The sequence below is a fragment of the Bos indicus x Bos taurus genome, chromosome 2, assembly GCF_003369695.1.
Source record: "Bos indicus x Bos taurus breed Angus x Brahman F1 hybrid chromosome 2, Bos_hybrid_MaternalHap_v2.0, whole genome shotgun sequence".
NCBI classification, from domain to species: Eukaryota; Metazoa; Chordata; class Mammalia; order Artiodactyla; family Bovidae; genus Bos; species Bos indicus x Bos taurus.
This window is the reverse complement of record NC_040077.1, coordinates 126,382,430-126,400,090: the sequence shown is the minus strand read 5'-3', so window position 1 is coordinate 126,400,090 and position 17,661 is coordinate 126,382,430. Positions and strand designations below refer to the sequence as shown.

The window sequence follows — 17,661 nt, the reverse complement described above, 5'->3', positions numbered from 1 at the left end:
AATCTTTCCCATCATCAGGGTTTTTTCTAGTGAGTTGGCTCTTTGCATCAGGTGGCCAAAGTATTGGCACTTAATGTGAAGCTAGGGGCTTCATAAATGTTCTTATTTCATCTTTTATTATCCCCATGATGAAGGAACAGAAGCTCAGAGAGAGTAAGCAACTCACTCAGAGACACACAGCAAATAGTTAAGTGCTATCTGGTGCCAACCCTCAGATTCCACTGTCTCTTGGCAGAGTCAACCCACCCCCACTGCTTCATTTCTGTCCCTCATGCTCTTTTCAAATGTGCCATTCCCAGGGCCCAGATCATCCCCCCATCCTCTCCTCCCTCTACCCCCATCCTGGTTGCCCTCCCGGCATCCTTCAGATTAGCTGAAAGGAGCCCTTCTCATGGTTGCTCCTTGCCCTCTTGGTTGACCAGAACTCTACCCCTGCCAAAAGCTACAGCCCTCCCAGCCTCCCAGGTCACAGCCTGCCTCCCCTCCAGCTGTGCTGCAATCAAGGGGAGCAAGAAGTTCACTGATTGCCCACGGGAGTGCCCCCCATCTCCCAGGAGGATTCACATACACCTTTGTCTTCCATCTGCCAACTCCACTCCCTCCTCCTGGCATCACACTCTGCTCCCAACTCACAGAGAAGTCTGTACAACCTCTTGGTTAGGAACCAAAATGGTTGTGGAGACTTTCAGGTCTCCCACCCCTGAAAGGACTGGCTAGGAGTGTCCTGGGAGGAGGACACAGTCCTTCAAGTTTCCATTGGAAATGGCCTCTACCTGCCAGGTCCTTTGCCTCATCAGCCTCCAGGTCCACTATGGTGTCACTGGCTTAACTGTGAGGTCACCATGTCCCACATCCCCCGGGGCGGGGGTAGCACAGGGGTAGGATCTTGGCCTCCTAACTGGGGAAAAAAACCACACCAGTGCCTGGACCCAGAGGAGAGACCCAGGCCAAGCAAGTCCTTTAAGACCAGATAGGGCTTGGGAAGTGATTGTGGAGGGAAGGTAGGGTTAAGGGGCCTTCAGGGATGAGCAGAAGACACCAGGGGGCCTCAGAAAAGAATAAGCATCTGGACCAGAAGAGCTGGAGGGGTGGACGTGGATCCTCAAACCTCTGGTCCACTGTGCACTTACTTTCTTCATCTTTCTGTGAATTACAAGATAATACAGATGAATGGTCAGCGATTCAAGCAGCAGGGAATATAAAGAAAAAAATGGAAGCTCCCTCCTTCCCAGTTTCCTGGAGGTCAGTGTGATTTGTTTGATGTTAATCTTTCCAGACATCTATCCATGAATCTACAAACAATAAATGAACTTCTAAATTTTGTTTTTATACATGAATATTAATAGATGATATGATAACACTATTCTGTAACTTTTTCTATTGACAGTCTACTGTGGCCATCATTTCATGCCAGAACATGCACACCATCTGCCTCCTGTCTTTTCCTGACTGTATAGTATTCTACTGCAGAGAAGTGCATGCGTGCCCTCTGGTGGACATAATATGTAGCATTTCTTTGTTGCTGCTAAGTCACTTCAGTCGTGTCCGACTCTGTGTGACCCCATAGACTGCAGCCCACCAGGCTCCCCCGTCCCTGGGATTCTCCAGGCAAGAACAGTGGAGTGGGTTGCCATTTCCTTCTCCAATGCATGAAAGTGAAAAGTGAAAGTGAAGTCGCTCAGTTGTGTCCGACTCTTAGTGACCCCATGGACTGCAGCCTACCAGGCTCCTCCGTCCGTGGGATTTTCCAGGCAGGAGTACTGGAGTCGGGTGGTGGGCTCCATTTTTTCCCTGTGCCACACAAGACTGGACAGTATGTCCATACAGAGGTAATATGCACAATGTTTTAGAATATTAACTGTCAGGCACAGAAAGATAGTTATTATATGATTATCACTTAAATGTGCAATTGAAAAATAATCCAAATGAACTTATTTACAAAACAAAAACAGACTCACAGACATAGAAGACAAACTTATGGTTAGAAAAGGGGGAAGAGGAGGGGGAGGGCTATATTAGGAGTGTAGGATTAAAAGATACACATCCCTATGTATAAAATAGATGAACACATCCCTAGTTATATATGTATAAAATATATAGTAAAATAATTTACTATATAGTAGACAGAGGATGAGATGGCTGGATGGCATCACTGACTCAATGGACGTTGAGACTCAGTGAACTCTGGGAGTTGGTGATGGACACGGAGGCCTGGCGTGCTGCGATTCATGGGGTCGCAAAGAGTCGGACACAACTGAGCGACTGATCTGATCTGAGAGGGAACTGTATTCAATATCTTGTACTAACCTATAACAGAAAAGAATTGGAGAAATATACATGTATGTATTTATCATTTTATTTATTTCTGGCTGTGTTGGGTCTTCATTGCTGTGGGGGCTTTTCTCTAGTTGAGGTGAGCGGGGACTACTTTGTAGTTGCAATATGAGGGTTTCTCATTGCAGTGGCCCCTCTTTTTTGCAGAGCATGGGCTCTAGGGTGCATCCACAGTTGCAGCACGTGGGCTCAGTAGCTGCAGCTGCCAGGCTTTCGAGCACAGGCTTGATAGTTGTGGCACATGGGCTTAGCTGATCTGAGGCAAGTGGGCTCTTCCCAGATCAGGGATCTAACCCGCGTCGTCTGCACAGGTAGGCAGATTCTTCACCACTGAGCCACCAGGGAAGCACCGCGTAGATATTTTTTAAAGAATGTTACCTCTGCTGGATTTCATCCCAGCTCTGTGACCTTATGGCAAGTCACTTAACCTCTCTGCCTCTTTCTCCATCTGTCAAGTGCAGATAATAAGAGCGTTTGCCTCCTAGGGTTCTTTCAGTGATTCCTCAAGATAATTCATGTAAAGCCCTGAGGACAGTGCCTGGCCCCATGCAAGCGCTTGACAAATGTGGATTACTGTTAATATTGTACATCAATCTTTGCCTCGTTAGGCAAGTATCTGCAAATCAGTTTCCTAAAAGCTGATGATGAATGTTCCTGGCTCCCTTTGGAAGACCAGAATTTAGGCAGCACACTTGGAGAGATGAATTACATTCAGTTTTATTGCTTTGTTCATTAACCCCTGGTTGGAGACCGCTGCTCTCCTCCAGAGCAGTCTTGCCCCCACACCAGTCCGCACAGCACAGCAATAATAGCTTCTGGCATTCAAGCCCTCACCATGTGCCAGGAACCCTGCAAAGCACTTCGACATGCTTGGTCTAACTCCATCAACACGATGACCCTGGATGCTATTATATTCTGTTTTATAGACAAGAAAATTGAAACTCAGAGAAAGAAAGTGACTGGCCCAAGACTGCATGACCCAACATGGAGCTGCAATGTCCCAGAGGGGAAGGAGAGCTGAGGGAAGAATTGCTAGAGGGGCGCCTGTGACGAGATAAAAGGGCTACAGATGTAGCACAGTAGGGTCTGGATTCCCTTCAGCGGCCAAAGCTCTTCAGAAAAATGGATGGATGGAGGCCCAAGTCAAGTACTAGGCAAATGAGCTGTAGAGTTAGCAGCTGGCACCCTGCAAGTGCCCTGAGAATCTGCCATTCATTCACTCACCTATTCATGCACATATTTGTTGATTGTCAACTGTGTGTCAGGCATTGAACCAGTTGCTGGGAATATATCCCATAGGAACATGACCCAGAGCTTAGAATTTACAGTCCGCTTACCAGAAGGCTTGCGGGATGTTGCTGAAATAATGAGTTGTATGCAACTCTCAAGACTTATCGTCAGGACTTCTCTGGTGGTCCAGTGGTTAAGAATCTGCCTTCCAATGCAGGGGACGCAGGTTCAATCCCTCATCCAGGAACTAAGATCCCATATGCCTTGGGGAAACTAAGCCCCACCCTGAGCCTGCCTGTCCTGGAGCTTGAGGGCCACAGCTGGAGAGAAGCCCTCACGCTGCAACGGAAGATCTCACATGCTACAACTAAGACCCTTACACAGCCAAATAAATAAAGAATTTTTTTAAAAAAGGTTTATTATCATTAAGAGGTTTGGGACTGGTCATAGCAAACACCCTCTTCCAACAACACAAGAGACAACTCTACACATGGACATTACCAGATGGTCAATACCAAAATCAGATTGATTATACTCTTTGCAGCCAAAGACGGAGAAGCTCTATACAGTCAGCAAAAATAAGTCCCAGATAACCATGATGGTGTGATCACTCACCTATAGCCAGAAAACCTGGAGTGGGAAATCAAGTGGGCCAAAGCTAGTGGAGGTGATGGAATTCCAGTTGAGCCATTTCAAATCCTAAAAGATGATGCTGTGAAAGTGCTGCACTCATTATGCCAGCACATTTGGAAAACTCAGCAGTGGCCACAGGACTGGAAAAGGTCAGTTTTCATTCCAATCCCAAAGAAAGGCAATGCCAAAGAATGTTGAAAGTACCTCACAATTGCACGCATTTCACATGCTAGCAAAGTCATGCTCAAAATTCTCCAAGCTAGGTTCAATAGTACATGAGCCGAGAACTCCCAGATGTACAAGCTGGATTTAGAAAAGGCAGAGGACCAAGAGATCAAATTGCCAGCATCTGTTGGATCATAGAAAAAGCAAGAGAATTCCAGAAAAACATCTACTTATGCTTTATTGACTATGCTAAAGCCTTTGACCCAATGGACATGAGTTTGAGCAGGCTCTGGGAGTTGGTGGTGGACAGGGAAGTCTGGCGTGCTGCAGTCCATGGGGTCACAAAGAGTCAGACATTACTGAGTGACTGCACTGAACTGAACTGAAAGCCTTTGACTTTGTGGATCATGACCAACTGTGGAAAATTCTTCAAGAGATGGGAATACCAGACTACCTTACCTGCCTCCTGAGAAATCTGTATGCAGGTCAAGAAGCAACAATTATAACTGGACATGGAACAATGCACTGGTTCCAAATTGGGAAAGGAGTATGTCAACGCTGTATATTGTCACCCTGCTTATTTAACTTATATGCAGAGTACCTCATGCTAAATGCTGGGCTGGATGAAGCACAAGCTGGAATCAAGATTGCCAGGAGAAATACCAATAACCTCAGATATGCAGATGACACCACCCTTATGGCAGAAAGCAAAGAGGAACTAAAGAGTCGCTTGATGAGAGTGAATGAGGAGAGTGAAAAAGCTGACTTAAAACTCAACATTCAAAAAACGAAGGTCATGGCATCTGGTTCCATCACTTCATGGCAAAACAATGAAAACAGTGACAGATTTTATTTTCTTGGACTCCAAAATCACTGCCGATGGTGACTGCAGCCATGAAATTAAAAGACCCTTGCTCCTTGGAAGAAAAGCTATGACCAACGTAGACAGCATATGAAAAACAGAGACATTACTTTGCTGACAAAGGTCTACCTAGTCAAAGTTATGGTTTTTCCAGTAGTCATGTACAGATGTGAGAGTTGAACCATAAAGAAGGCTGAGCACCAAAGAAATGATGCTTTCGAAATGTGGTGTTGGAGAAGACTCTTCAGAGTCCTTTGGAAAGCAAGGAGATCAAACCAGTCAACTCTAAGTGAAATCAATCCTGAATATTCACTGGAAGGACTGATGCTGAAGCTGAAGCTCCAATACTTTGGCCACCTAATGTGGAGAGTCGACTCATTGGAAAAGACCCTGATGCAGGGAAAGATTGAAGGTAGGAAGAGAAGGGGATGACAGAGGATGTGATGGTTGGATGGCATCACCCACCAATGGATATGAGTTTGAGCAAGCTCCAGGAGACAGTGAAGGACAGGGAAGCCTGGCGTGCTGCAGTCCATGGGGTTGCAAAATGTCAGACACGACTGAGCAACTGAACAACAATCATTAAGAGGTTTGGGAAGCAACGTAGAGCCAGGAGTGTTGGGCTGGCTCATGCAGTAAAAAGAGAAACACAGCAGAACCACAAGCAGAAGCCTCACTTCCTCTTTGAAAACCTCAAAAACTTCTCCAATCCATAACCACCGCCACCTCCAGCCTTGAGGACAGTCAGCTGAGCTCCTGGCTGGCTCAGTGCCTGGGTTCTGGAGCTCTGCTGTATGGATAATTTTGAGGGGCACCAGGTCAGGAGTCCAGGTCAAGATATGGGGGAGTCTGGGACCATCATTGCTTCAGAAGGTTAAGCAACTCTGTGACTTCAACAGGGTTGAGGGTGGGGAGCTCAACCCAGTCCACAGGCGTGCTCACCTCCCCCTGCTCTGTGGTTGACACCTGCCTCCTCCTGCCTGACACCCACTTATCTCATCTCCCTGGACAGCCCAGTTGTCAGTCAGATGCAACAAGTTGGGCTTTGGCTTCACACCCTAGGGCGGGGAGATTCTGAGATAGGGCGCATCAGCTCTCACATTTGCAGAAGGGGCCTCGAGACACTTACATCTACCCCTGCACCCACCTGTGACCTTCCACCCCTTCTGCGGACAAAACAGTAGCTGTTGTTGTTCAATCACTAAGTCATGTCCAACTGTTTGCAACCCCATGGACTGTAGCTCACCATGCTTCTCCGTTTTCCACTATCTCCTGGAGTTTGCTCAAACTCATGTCTGTTGAGTCAGTGATACTATGCAACCATCTTTTCCTCCGCTGCCCCCTTCTCCTCATGCCTTCAATCTTTCCCAGCATCAGGGTCTTTTCCAATGAATCAGCTCTTTGCATCAGGTGGCCAAAGTATTGGAGCTTCAGCATCAGTCCTTCCAATGAATATTCAGGGTGGACTTCCTTTAAAATTGACTGGTTTGATCTCCTTGCAGTACAGGGGACTCTCAAGAGTTCTCTCCAATTCGAAAGCATCACTTCTTCAGTGCTCAGCTTGTTTTATGGTTCAACTCTCACAACTGTACATGACCACTGGAAAAACCATTGCTTTGACCATATGCATCTTTATTGGCAGAATAATGTCTATGCTTTTTCATACGGTGTCTAGGTTTGCCATAGCTTTTCTTCTAAGGAGCAAGTGTCTTAATTTCATGGCTGCAGTCATTGTCCGCAGTGACTTTGGAGCTCAAGAAAATAAAGTCTGTCACTGTTTTCATTGTTTACCCCTCTATTTGCCATGAAGTGATGGGACTGGATACTGTGATCATAGTTTTTTGAATGTTTTAAGCCAGTTTTTGCACTCTCACTAAGAGGCTCTGTAGATATATCTTCAAATGACATCTTAGGTTCATCCTACTTATCCCCTCATCTCGCCATTCCAAGAGGACAGGAGACAGAAAGAGGTCACACAGCCGGGATTCAAATCCAGTAGTGATAATATACTCTTAACCATCTTATGCTTACCATATACACAGATATCCTATCCAGCCTTGTGTCAGAGAAAAACTGATGTTCCCCTATGTGCCCACCATTAGAAGAATTGTACATACATTCAACAGAATACTGTGCAGCCAGCAAAAAGCAAAGGTTAAATCTATTGAGTACCTTCTGTATGCTAAACCTCTCTATAATCATCTCATTTAAGGATTTCCCTGGTGGTCTGATATCTCAGTTGGTAAAGAATCTGCCTGCAATGCAAGAGACCTTGGTTCAATTCCTGAGTCGGAAGATCCGCTGGAGAACGGATAGGCTACCCACTCCAGTATTCTTGGACTTCCCCTGTGGCTCAGCTGGTAAAGAATTGCCTGCAATGTGGGAGACCTGGGTTCGATCCCTGGGTTGGGAAGACGCCCTGGAGAAGGGAAAGGCTACCCACTCCAGTATTCTGGCCTGGAGAATTCCATGGACTGTATAGTCCATGGGGTCACAAAGAATCAGACATGACTAGGAGATTTTCACTTTCACTGGTGGTCCAGTGGTTGGGAATCCACCTGCCAATGCAGGGTACATGTGTTTCATCCTTGATCCGGGAAGATCTCACATGTCAAGGGAGGGCAACTAAGCCTGTGCCCCACAACTACTGAGCTTGGGTGCCCTAGGACCTGTTCTCTGCAACAAGAGAAGCCACCACAATGAGAAAGTCCTTGAGTAGCAATGAAGACCCAGATCAGTGAAAAAAAAAATTTTTTTTAAATCATCTCATTTTAATCTTCCTCAAAATGTCCCAAGCTAAGAATTATTCATGTGCCCACTTGATAAATAAACAAAGATCCAGCAAGGGTACACCAGGTAGCATCCACTCAAATGCCTACAGTGGCCATACGCTTAACAAAAAGTGGTCCAAGGAGAGTAGGGTACAAGTGGTACCTGACACTCAGCCTTGGTGTCAGGATTAACAAGGAAAGGTGGGGACTGAGGCAAACAAGTGAGCCTGGGCCGTGCATCATGACTCAGCATAATTACAGGCCACTGCTGCCAAAGGTTCTAACTCCTCTAGAGAATCCGAAAATCAGGATTCTTCTGTGAAATCTCTAGGTTTTTTTTTTTTTTTTTAAGTTGGTTCAATTGTCTTAAAATAATGTGCTCGCCAATCAGAACAGATCTGTGTGCCAGATTCAGCCGCCTCTGCCAGGGTCCCAGAGCCCTAGCTCTTTCCTGTGGATATGACCCACATTCCTTCAAACAGTCAAAGAACACCAGTTCTTGACAAAATCCGCTAGAAAATATAAGAGAACAACTCCCAACTCATTCTATGAAGCCAGTATTACTCTGATACCAAAACCAAAGACCTTACAAGATAACTATAGACAAATATCTCTTATGGATATATATGCAAAAACCCACAACATAATATGAGCAAATATAATCCAACACCACCAAAGAAAGATTATACACCAGGACCAAGTAAAAATTATACCAGAAGTGGTTTGACATCCAAAAATTAATCAATGGAATACACTGTGTCAGTAGAATAAAAGACAAAAACCACACGATCATCTCAATAGATGCAGGAAACACACTTGACAAAATCCAACGCTCTTTCATGATAAAAACACTCGCTCAACTAGGAATAGGGAACTTCCTCATCCCTACAAAGAATGTCTACATAAAGCAAGTGGCCAGGACTTCCCTCGTGGTCCAGTGGCTAAGACTCTGTGCTCCCAAAGCAGAGGGACCAGGTTCTATTCCTGGTCAGGGGACTAAGTAGGTCCCACAAGCTGCGACAAAGATCCTGTGTGCCACAGCTAAGACCTGACACAGCCAAATAAGTAAATAAAAAGAATCTGAATTTAAAAAAAGGCAAGTGGCCAACATCGCATATAATAATGAAAGCCTTCTTGCTTTTCCTCTCAGATCAGGAATAATACAACAGGTAAGTTAAACTTTATAAAACTGAAAACTTTTGTGCTTCCAAGAATTCCATCAAGAAATTAAAAGGCTAGGATGGCTATAATTTTTTAAAAAAGGAAAATAAGTGCTGAGAAAGATGTAGAAAAATCAGAACACTCATCCATTGTTGGTAAGGCTACAAAATGGTTCAACTGTTGTGGAAAATGGATTGGTGATTCCTCAAAAAGTGAAAGAATTACCATATGACCCAGGAATCCCACTTCTAGACATTTACCAAAAGAACTGAATACAAACAAGTATTCAGTTGTTCAAACAAGTACATCTGTGGATATGACACATATTCAGGTATTCAAACAAGTACATCTACAATACTTGTATGTTCTTAGTGGCACTGTTCACGATAGCCAAAAGGTAGAGAGTCTAAATGTCCGTCAATAGATAAATGGATAAACAAATTCCATGGTGGCTCAGATGGTAAAGAATCTACCTGCAACGCAGGAGACCTGGTTTAGATCCCTGGGTTGGGAATATCCCTGGAGAAGGAAATGGCAACCCACTCCAGTATTCTTGCCTGGAGAATCTATGGACAGAGAACCTGGTGGGCTACAGTCCATGGGGTCGTAGAGTTGGACAGGACTGAGCAACTAACACTTTCAGTTTCATGCAATAGAATAGAATACAATGTGCAGGAACCTCCAAAACATTATGCTAAGTGAAAGAAATCAAATGCAGAAAGTCAGTCCACCTTCCAATGCAGTAGATGTCGGTTCTGTCCCTCTTTGGGTAACTAAGATCCCACATACTGTGGGGCTACTAAACCCACACGCTGCAGCTACAGACAGACTGCACGCCACGATGAAGACCCAGTGCAGTCCAAAAAAAGAGCCCACATATTATATGATTCCATTTATACAATCTTTAGAATAGATAAATCCATAGCGATGGCAGATTGGACATTGTCAGGGGTTGAGGGGAAGAGAGAATGAAGAGAAATTGCTTAATGGGTAAGGGATTTTACTTGGGAGTTATGGAAGTGTTTTGGAATTAAATACAGGTGGCGGTGGTACAATGTTCTGAATGTCCAGGGCCATGCTTCGTCGCCCAGTTATGTCCGACTCTGCAACCTCATGGACTGTAGCCCACCAGGCTCTAGCAGTGAATTGTTCATTTTAAAATGGTTAATTTTATGTTATGTGACTTTCACCCCAATAAATTATTTTTTAAAAGAAGAACGTGAAAAGTGTAGAGTATTAATATCTTGCAATCTAGTTCATTAGCCATCTTTTCTATATTGCAGTCATATTTCAGTAAACTAAGTTTTCTTATAAAAAAAAAGTGAAGACTTCCCTGTAGTACAGTGGATAAGAATTCACCAGCAAATGCAGGGGATAGATATTGCTGATCCGGGGATCAGCACGTTCCGTGGAGACACGAAGCCCGTGGCCACTACTAAAGCCATAAAGCCTGTGCTCCACAATAAGAGAAGCCAGCAAAATGAGAAACCCATGCACCTCAATGGAGAGTAGCCCCCGCTCACCCCAAGTAGAGAAAGCTGGCCTGCAGCAATGAAGACCCGGCAACCAAATATAAATAAATAATTTTTTTAAAATGAGCAGTCCTGATACTGTTATCCAGTTGATATAGGATGTTTAAAAAAACAAAAACGTGAAAAGACAACTCACAGAAAGGTAAAAAAAAATGTTTCAAATCATTTATATGGTAAGGAACTTGAATCCAGAAATATAAACAACCCTTCAGATCAGATCAGTCGCTCAGTCGTGTCCGACTCTTTGCGACCCCATGAATCGCAGCACGCCAGGCCTCCCTGTCCATCACCAACTCCCGGACTTCACTCAGACTCACGTCCATCGAGTCAGTGATGCCATCCAGACATCTCATCCTCTGTCGTCCCCTTCTCCTCCTGCCCCCTATCCCTCCCAGCATCAGAGTCTTTTCCAATGAGTCAACTCTTCACATGAGGTGGCCAAAGTACTGGAGTTTCAGCTTTAGCATCATTCCTTCCAAAGAAATCCCAGGGCTGATCTCCTTCAGAATGGACTGGTTGGATCTCCTTGCAGTCCAAGGGACTCTCAAGAGTCTTCTCCAACACCACAGTTCAAAAGCATCAATTCTTCAGCATTCAGCCTTCTTCACAGTCCAACTCTCACATCCATACATGACCACTGGAAAAACCATAGCCTTGACTAGACAAACCTTTGTTGGCAAAGTAATGTCTCTGCTTTTGAATATGTTATCTAGGTTGGTCATAACTTTCCTTCCAAGGAGTAAGCGTCTTTTAATTTCATGGCTGCAGTCACCATCTGCAGTGATTTTGGAGCCCAGAAAAATAAAGTCTGACACTGTTTCCACTGTTTCCCCATCCATTTCCCATGAAGTGGTGGGACCGGATGCCATGATCTTCGTTTTCTGAATGTTACAAGTCAATAATAAGAGCAAATAATTTGCAGCGACATGGGTGGACCTAAAGAGTGTCACATTGAGTGAAGTAAGTCAGAAGGAGAAGTATCATGACACCCCTCATATGTGGAATCTAAAAAGAAGTGATACAAATGAACTTACAAAACAGAAAGAGACTCACAGACTTAGAAAACAAATTTATGATTGCCAGGGGGAAAGGATAGTCAGGGACTTTGGGAAGGTCATGTACACACTGCTATATTTTAAATGGAGAACCAACAAAGACCTATTGTCTAGCACATGGAACTCTGCTCAGTGTCACCTGCCAGCCTGGATGGGTGAGGGTTTGGGGGAAAATGGGTACATGTATGTGTGTGGCTGAATCCCTTTGCCATTCACCTGAAACTGCCACAACATTGCTAATTAGCTCTACCCCAATACAAAATAAAAAGCTTAATGTTTGGGGAAAAATAGACAAAGGAAAACACTAATGAAAGGTAAATAATCCAATCAAAAAATGGGCAAATGATAGGAACAGACACTTCTTCAAAGAAGGTATATAAATGGAAAATAACCATATAAAAAATGCTCAACAACAGAAAACTCAACATTATAAGTCATTAGAGAAATGCAAATCAAAACCATGATACTACTTCACACCCGTTAGAATAGTTATAATTTTTTAAAAATATGATAAAAAGACGTGTTGATGATAATACAGAGAAATAGGAACACTTAACATTGCTGGTGGGAATGCAAAATGGTACAGCCACTGTGGAAAATAATTTGGTGGTTCTTCAAAAATGTAAACAGTTACAGCATGACTCAAATTTCTAATATGGATATATACACTGGAAAGATTTGAAAACATGTTCATACAGAAACTTGTATATGAATGTTCATAACAGCTTTAGTTACAATAACTAAAAAGTGGAAACAATCCACAAATCCACTGTACTTCAATTAAAAAAAAAAAAGGAAACCAAATGTCCATCAATTGAATGAATAAACAAAATGTGGTTTATTCCTACAATGAGATATTCTTCACCTATAAAAATGAATGAAGTATTAATGCATGACAAGGTGAACAATAAAAACATTATATTAAATGAAAGAAACCAGTCACAAAGATGGCATATTGTATGATCCTATTTATATGAAATATCCAGAATAGGCAAATATATGGAAATGAAAGTTGATTAGTGGTTGCTTAGAGCTGGAGATTGGGAGTGGGAAATGGGGAGTGTCTGCTTTTAGTGTGACGAAGATATTTTAGAATAGATAATGGTTTAAAAAAAAAAAGATCATGGTGGTTACACAACTCTGTGAATATACTAAAAACCATTGAAGTGTCCAGTTTAAATGGATGAATTATGCAGTATGTGTATTATAACTTAAAGCTCTTTAAAAGAGAAAGAACTGAGGAGTTCCCTGGTGGTGCAGTGGATATGATTTCGCCTGCTAATGCAGGGGACATGGGTTCCACTCCTGGTCTGGGAAGATTCCACGTGCTATGGAGCACCTAAGCCTGTGTGCCCCAGCTACTGAGTCCTTGCTCTAGAGCCTGCAAACTGGAAAAGGAGAAGCCACCGCACTGAGGAGTCCATGCACCACAACGAACAGTAGTCCCCGCTTACCACAACTAGAGAAAGCCTGTGCAAAGCAACCAAGACACAGCACAGCCAAAAATAAATACACACATATAAAAGATTTTCAAAAGAGAAAGACGAGAATATTCTTGCCTCCTGGCACTGGAACGCCTTCCTGGAGTTTCCCATGAATGCCTTCTTCTGGAATAGGAGCTCCATGAAATGAGGGCTCTAGTGAAGTATCCATTAAAACCTATGTCAGGCACACACACACACACACACCACCCTCTTCAAGTTAATGGTATGTGAACAGGAGCAGGCCCTGAGCAGAGTAATTCCATGCACAAGCTCTGCATTGGCAGGAAGGGTTATGGAAGTGGTGGCTTGGTACTCAACATCCCTTGCTTCCTCCTAGCATGCCTTCTGGCACTGTGAGAAAAACTACATTTCCCAGACTCCCTTGCAGCTAGAACTCTGTGAATATGGTTTTCCTAAGGCAATGGCACCCCACTCCAGTACTCTTGCCTGGAAAATCCCCTGGACGGAGGAGCCTGGTGGGCTGCAGTTCATGGGGTCGCGAAGAGTCATACATGACAGAGTGACTTCACTTTCATTTTCACTTTCATGCATTGGAGAAGGAAATGGCAACCCACTCCAGTGTTCTTGCCTGGAGAATCCCAGGGACGGGGGAGCCTGGTGGGCTGCCGTCTGTGGGGTCGCACAGAGTTGGACACGACTGAAGTGACTTAGCAGCAGCAATCCATAAACAATTGGGTGAGATTTGGGAGGTGGAAATAAGAAGGCCAAAGGCTCCAAGTCAGCCTTTTTTGCAACAGTATCAGCTGTGGAACCAGAGTCAAAATTTGGAGCATCTTTTTTTTTTTTCTTTTTTCTTGCAGATCTGGCATAGGTCTGGAGCCAGTACTTACAGATTCTCCACCTTCCCAAGTGAAGCAAAGGGAGCAACTCCCCAGGCTGGTCAGTTCTGTGGGTTTGTCCTGGAATTATTCCTGGAGGCCTTTTCTAGAACCAGCTCCCTGTTCCTTCTTGTTATTTTAGAAGCATTTAAAGTCTTGTATGACATCCCTTTCCACTTGGCGTGCATGTGTGCTAAGTTGCTTCAATCGTGTCCGACTCTGTGCGACCCCATTGTCTGTAGCCTGCAGTGCTCCATAGCAGTTTATTTATTTGCTGCTGCTGCGTCACTTCAGTCATGTCCGACTCTGTGCAACCCCAGAGACGGCAGCCCACCAGGCTCCCCCGTCCCTGGGATTCTCCAGGCAAGAACACTGGAGTGGGTTGCCATTTCCTTCTCCAATGCATGAAAGTGAAAAATGAAAGTGAAGTCGCTCAGTCATGTCCGACTCTTCACGACCCCATGGGCTGCAGCCTACCAGGCTCCTCCGTCCATGGGATTTTCCAGGCAACAGTATTGGAGTGGGTTGCCATTGCCTTCTCCGTATTTATTTGCAACTGAGTCTTAAAGAATACACCTGCTTTGCCCAAGTTGTCCTGCATGAAGACATGCAATCAATCATCCTGAGCCTCTGTATCCTCATCTTTAGAATGAAAGTAAGAATACCTCACTGAGGATTAAATAGGAAGTATTTTAAGAAGCTAGCATGCTACTTGACAATACTTTAGTAAACTGCAGCTCTTTGGTTCAGCTCACGAGTCATCGCAGCTTGTACTCCTGTGAGGTAACAAACAGTCTCAGTCTGCATCCTCCTTTCTCCCAGAAGTTTACCCTGACCTTTTCTATCTCTGCATGGTTAAAACTCAGAGCCTAAAGGGGCAGGTCCAGTTTTGTAGGGCAGGGGAGAGTAGGGCAGGGGAAAGACCACCCAAGTGGGGCTTGGATGATCTAGGTACCAGTAGCCCTCATTTACAGACTAGAAGACTGAGGTTTAGGGAAGATAAAGGACTTGCTTAAGATCAACAAGCCATGAAGGCAGAGAAGGGATCTGAAGACATTTTGACTCCAGAGTGTGAAGCCTTTCATCAGCACCCTGTACGTAGACCTGTTACTTTTGGCATGCGATCCACTCCTCTTTCAGTCTGAGGAAAGCAGCTGGCAAACTTCTTTTCAAAGAGAAACTATCTCAACAGGCAGGCCCTTGGATTGCTCAGTGGTCAAGGACACCTCTCCATAAAACTGGGGCAACTTGGGTACCACAAAGAGCATTCAGAAGGTGGCAGGTCCTTTGCTAGGATCTGGCTGAGATGACAACTCTGATTACTTGCCCAAGGAGTCAGGAGAAAAAGATCTATTCACTCGGTTGACATCAACCTAATCCAAGCTGTACCTGAGGTGCCATGGGGTTTGCAGCAATGTATGCTCTAGCAGGGAGCCCAAGCAGCGATGGTTACTCCACCCTCCCCTGCCTGCCCATCAGCAGGCCTCAGAGCTTTCCAAGGACATCTTCCCAGGGCCCTAGGACTTTCACACCTTCAGAGAGTACACCCCCACACTGCCAGTCCCCATCCCACCAAATGCCCACCTTTAAGGTACAGTGGGCAGCTTCCTCCTCTAAGACGGACCTCAGTTCAGCAACCTCTCCCACCTCTGAGGGTCTGCAGCCCTCGTTTTATGCAGATTGCCCCTCGGGGACAGAGCAAATCCTGCCTTGTGTCCTGATTACAGTGGGAAAGTAGGCCTGGGCTGACCTCAAACCTACATCAGCCCCACTGTTCTTGCATGTTATTGGGTCTCTATGAACCTCTTTCTTAACCTGTGAAAAGTTACTAATACCTACTTTGCTCGAGAGGTAAGCATGTACTGGGGCTCCTGTTCAGTAGGTGGTCATTCCCTCCTCCTGGCCTCTCTCCTGCCTTTCACATTATACCATCCTTCAGGGCAAGAGACAGAAACTTTTTATCTCTTTATTCGCAACCACACCCATCCACACCTGCCCATGGAGGCTGCCTGACAAAACCTGTTGAATGAGTCAACAACTAGAAGCCTAGGGTGTAAATCACTCCATTTGTTTCATTCCTTTGTTTGTTGAACAAAAGTGTCTTGAGTCTTAACCAGATGCCAAGCCCTGTGCTTGGTGCCAAGGATAGAAAACACGAGTCAAGGTCCCTGTCCTCAAGAGGACCACGGGTTGTGATAAAACAGACGTGTCGGATATCATTGTCCAGTGTGATCACTGGGCTAGGGGTGTCCAGAGGGGAATGCCTAACCCAGGAGGTGGGGACCAAGTTGTCAGGGGAAGTTTCCTGGAGGAGGTGGGGCCTCGTCCAACTTCATTTAGTGTCTGTGTCTCTCCAACCATTAGAATGGAAGTACCATGAAGGCAAAGAGTTTGGTTTTGTTCACTGCTGTGTCCCCAGGACCTAAAAGACTCCCTGGTACATAGTAGGTGCTTGATCCATATATGTTGAATGAATGAATGAAACAGGCAAAGAAGAGGAAGAATTGTGATCAGAGGCAGATCACTTGGCTCCTCTGGGTTCCTGCATCCCTTGTTTTTCTTCCAAGAAACCCAGTCACTCTGCACAGGGCCCTACCCCTCACAGAGGCTCTCATAGCCCTGTGTTAGTTTCACAACAGCCCAGTGAGGTGAGCTGGGCAGGTACAACTCTCCCTACTTACCCATGGGGAAACAGTTCGTGATGGGTTTTTTCTTTTTTTTTTTTTTGAGAAGCCAACAAATCTTTATTAAACACCTGCAAAGTTACTTGGAGGAAGCCATGATGCTGGACACCCTGTCAGTCTATCTTCTCCATGACATTCTTGGGCTTAATGCTCTCTTCCTGGCTACAGATGGAGATCTTGTCTAACTCGTTGGGACTCCAGCCATACTGCTCATTCACATCTTTAGCTTGCTGCCTGTCAGATCCCCTAGCATCTCGGCCAGCAGCCAGAGATTGATGTGCTGATAAGTGATGCCCACGACATGGCAGATTTTGGACAGAGTCTTCGAAGCCGGTTATACCTTCCAAGAGATCCATGTTTTTATCCAGGGCTTACCAGAAGGACTGGAAGTGGCAGGTCCCCAGCAGGTCTCTGAGGGACAAAATCTGCTGGGTGGGCCATTCTTCCTGCTGCACTTGCACAGCATGAAGTCGGTGTGGGGCAGGTTGGTGAGGGCCTTTAGCAGGATCTGGGCAGTGACCGTGGTCTGGAGAAAGGCTGGGTACAGCTTCAGCACAGCCAGGTTGGCTTCAGATCATAAATATTCTCCTTGGCCTGCGTCTCCACACAGTGGTCCAGGGTGGCCAGGTTCTCAGGATTGTACCTGTCTATCCCCTTGAGTCACTTCTCCGCGTTCGCTCTCATCTGCTCAAACATCACCATGACATCTGTCGCCTCCCACACTAGGGATGGAGCCGAAGACCCTGCCGGGCTGCATCCTCAAGAACTGGAGAAGTGGGGAAACTGATCTTTAGAGAGAAAAAGTGATTGACCCGCGGTCCTATGGCAAATTGGTGGCCTTGCTGAGAGGAGAACTCAGGTCTCCTGGCTCTGAGACCTGGCTCTAACCTGCACCCCTAAGGGCAGCTCTG

General features: G+C 45.2%; 1 pseudogene; it reads right to left on the bottom strand.

The window, feature by feature from the left end:
• Nucleotides 1–16,829: 16,829 nt before the first annotated feature.
• LOC113881336 lies at nucleotides 16,830–17,452 on the bottom strand (annotated as a pseudogene).
• Between the last annotated feature and the right edge of the window lie 209 nt (nucleotides 17,453–17,661).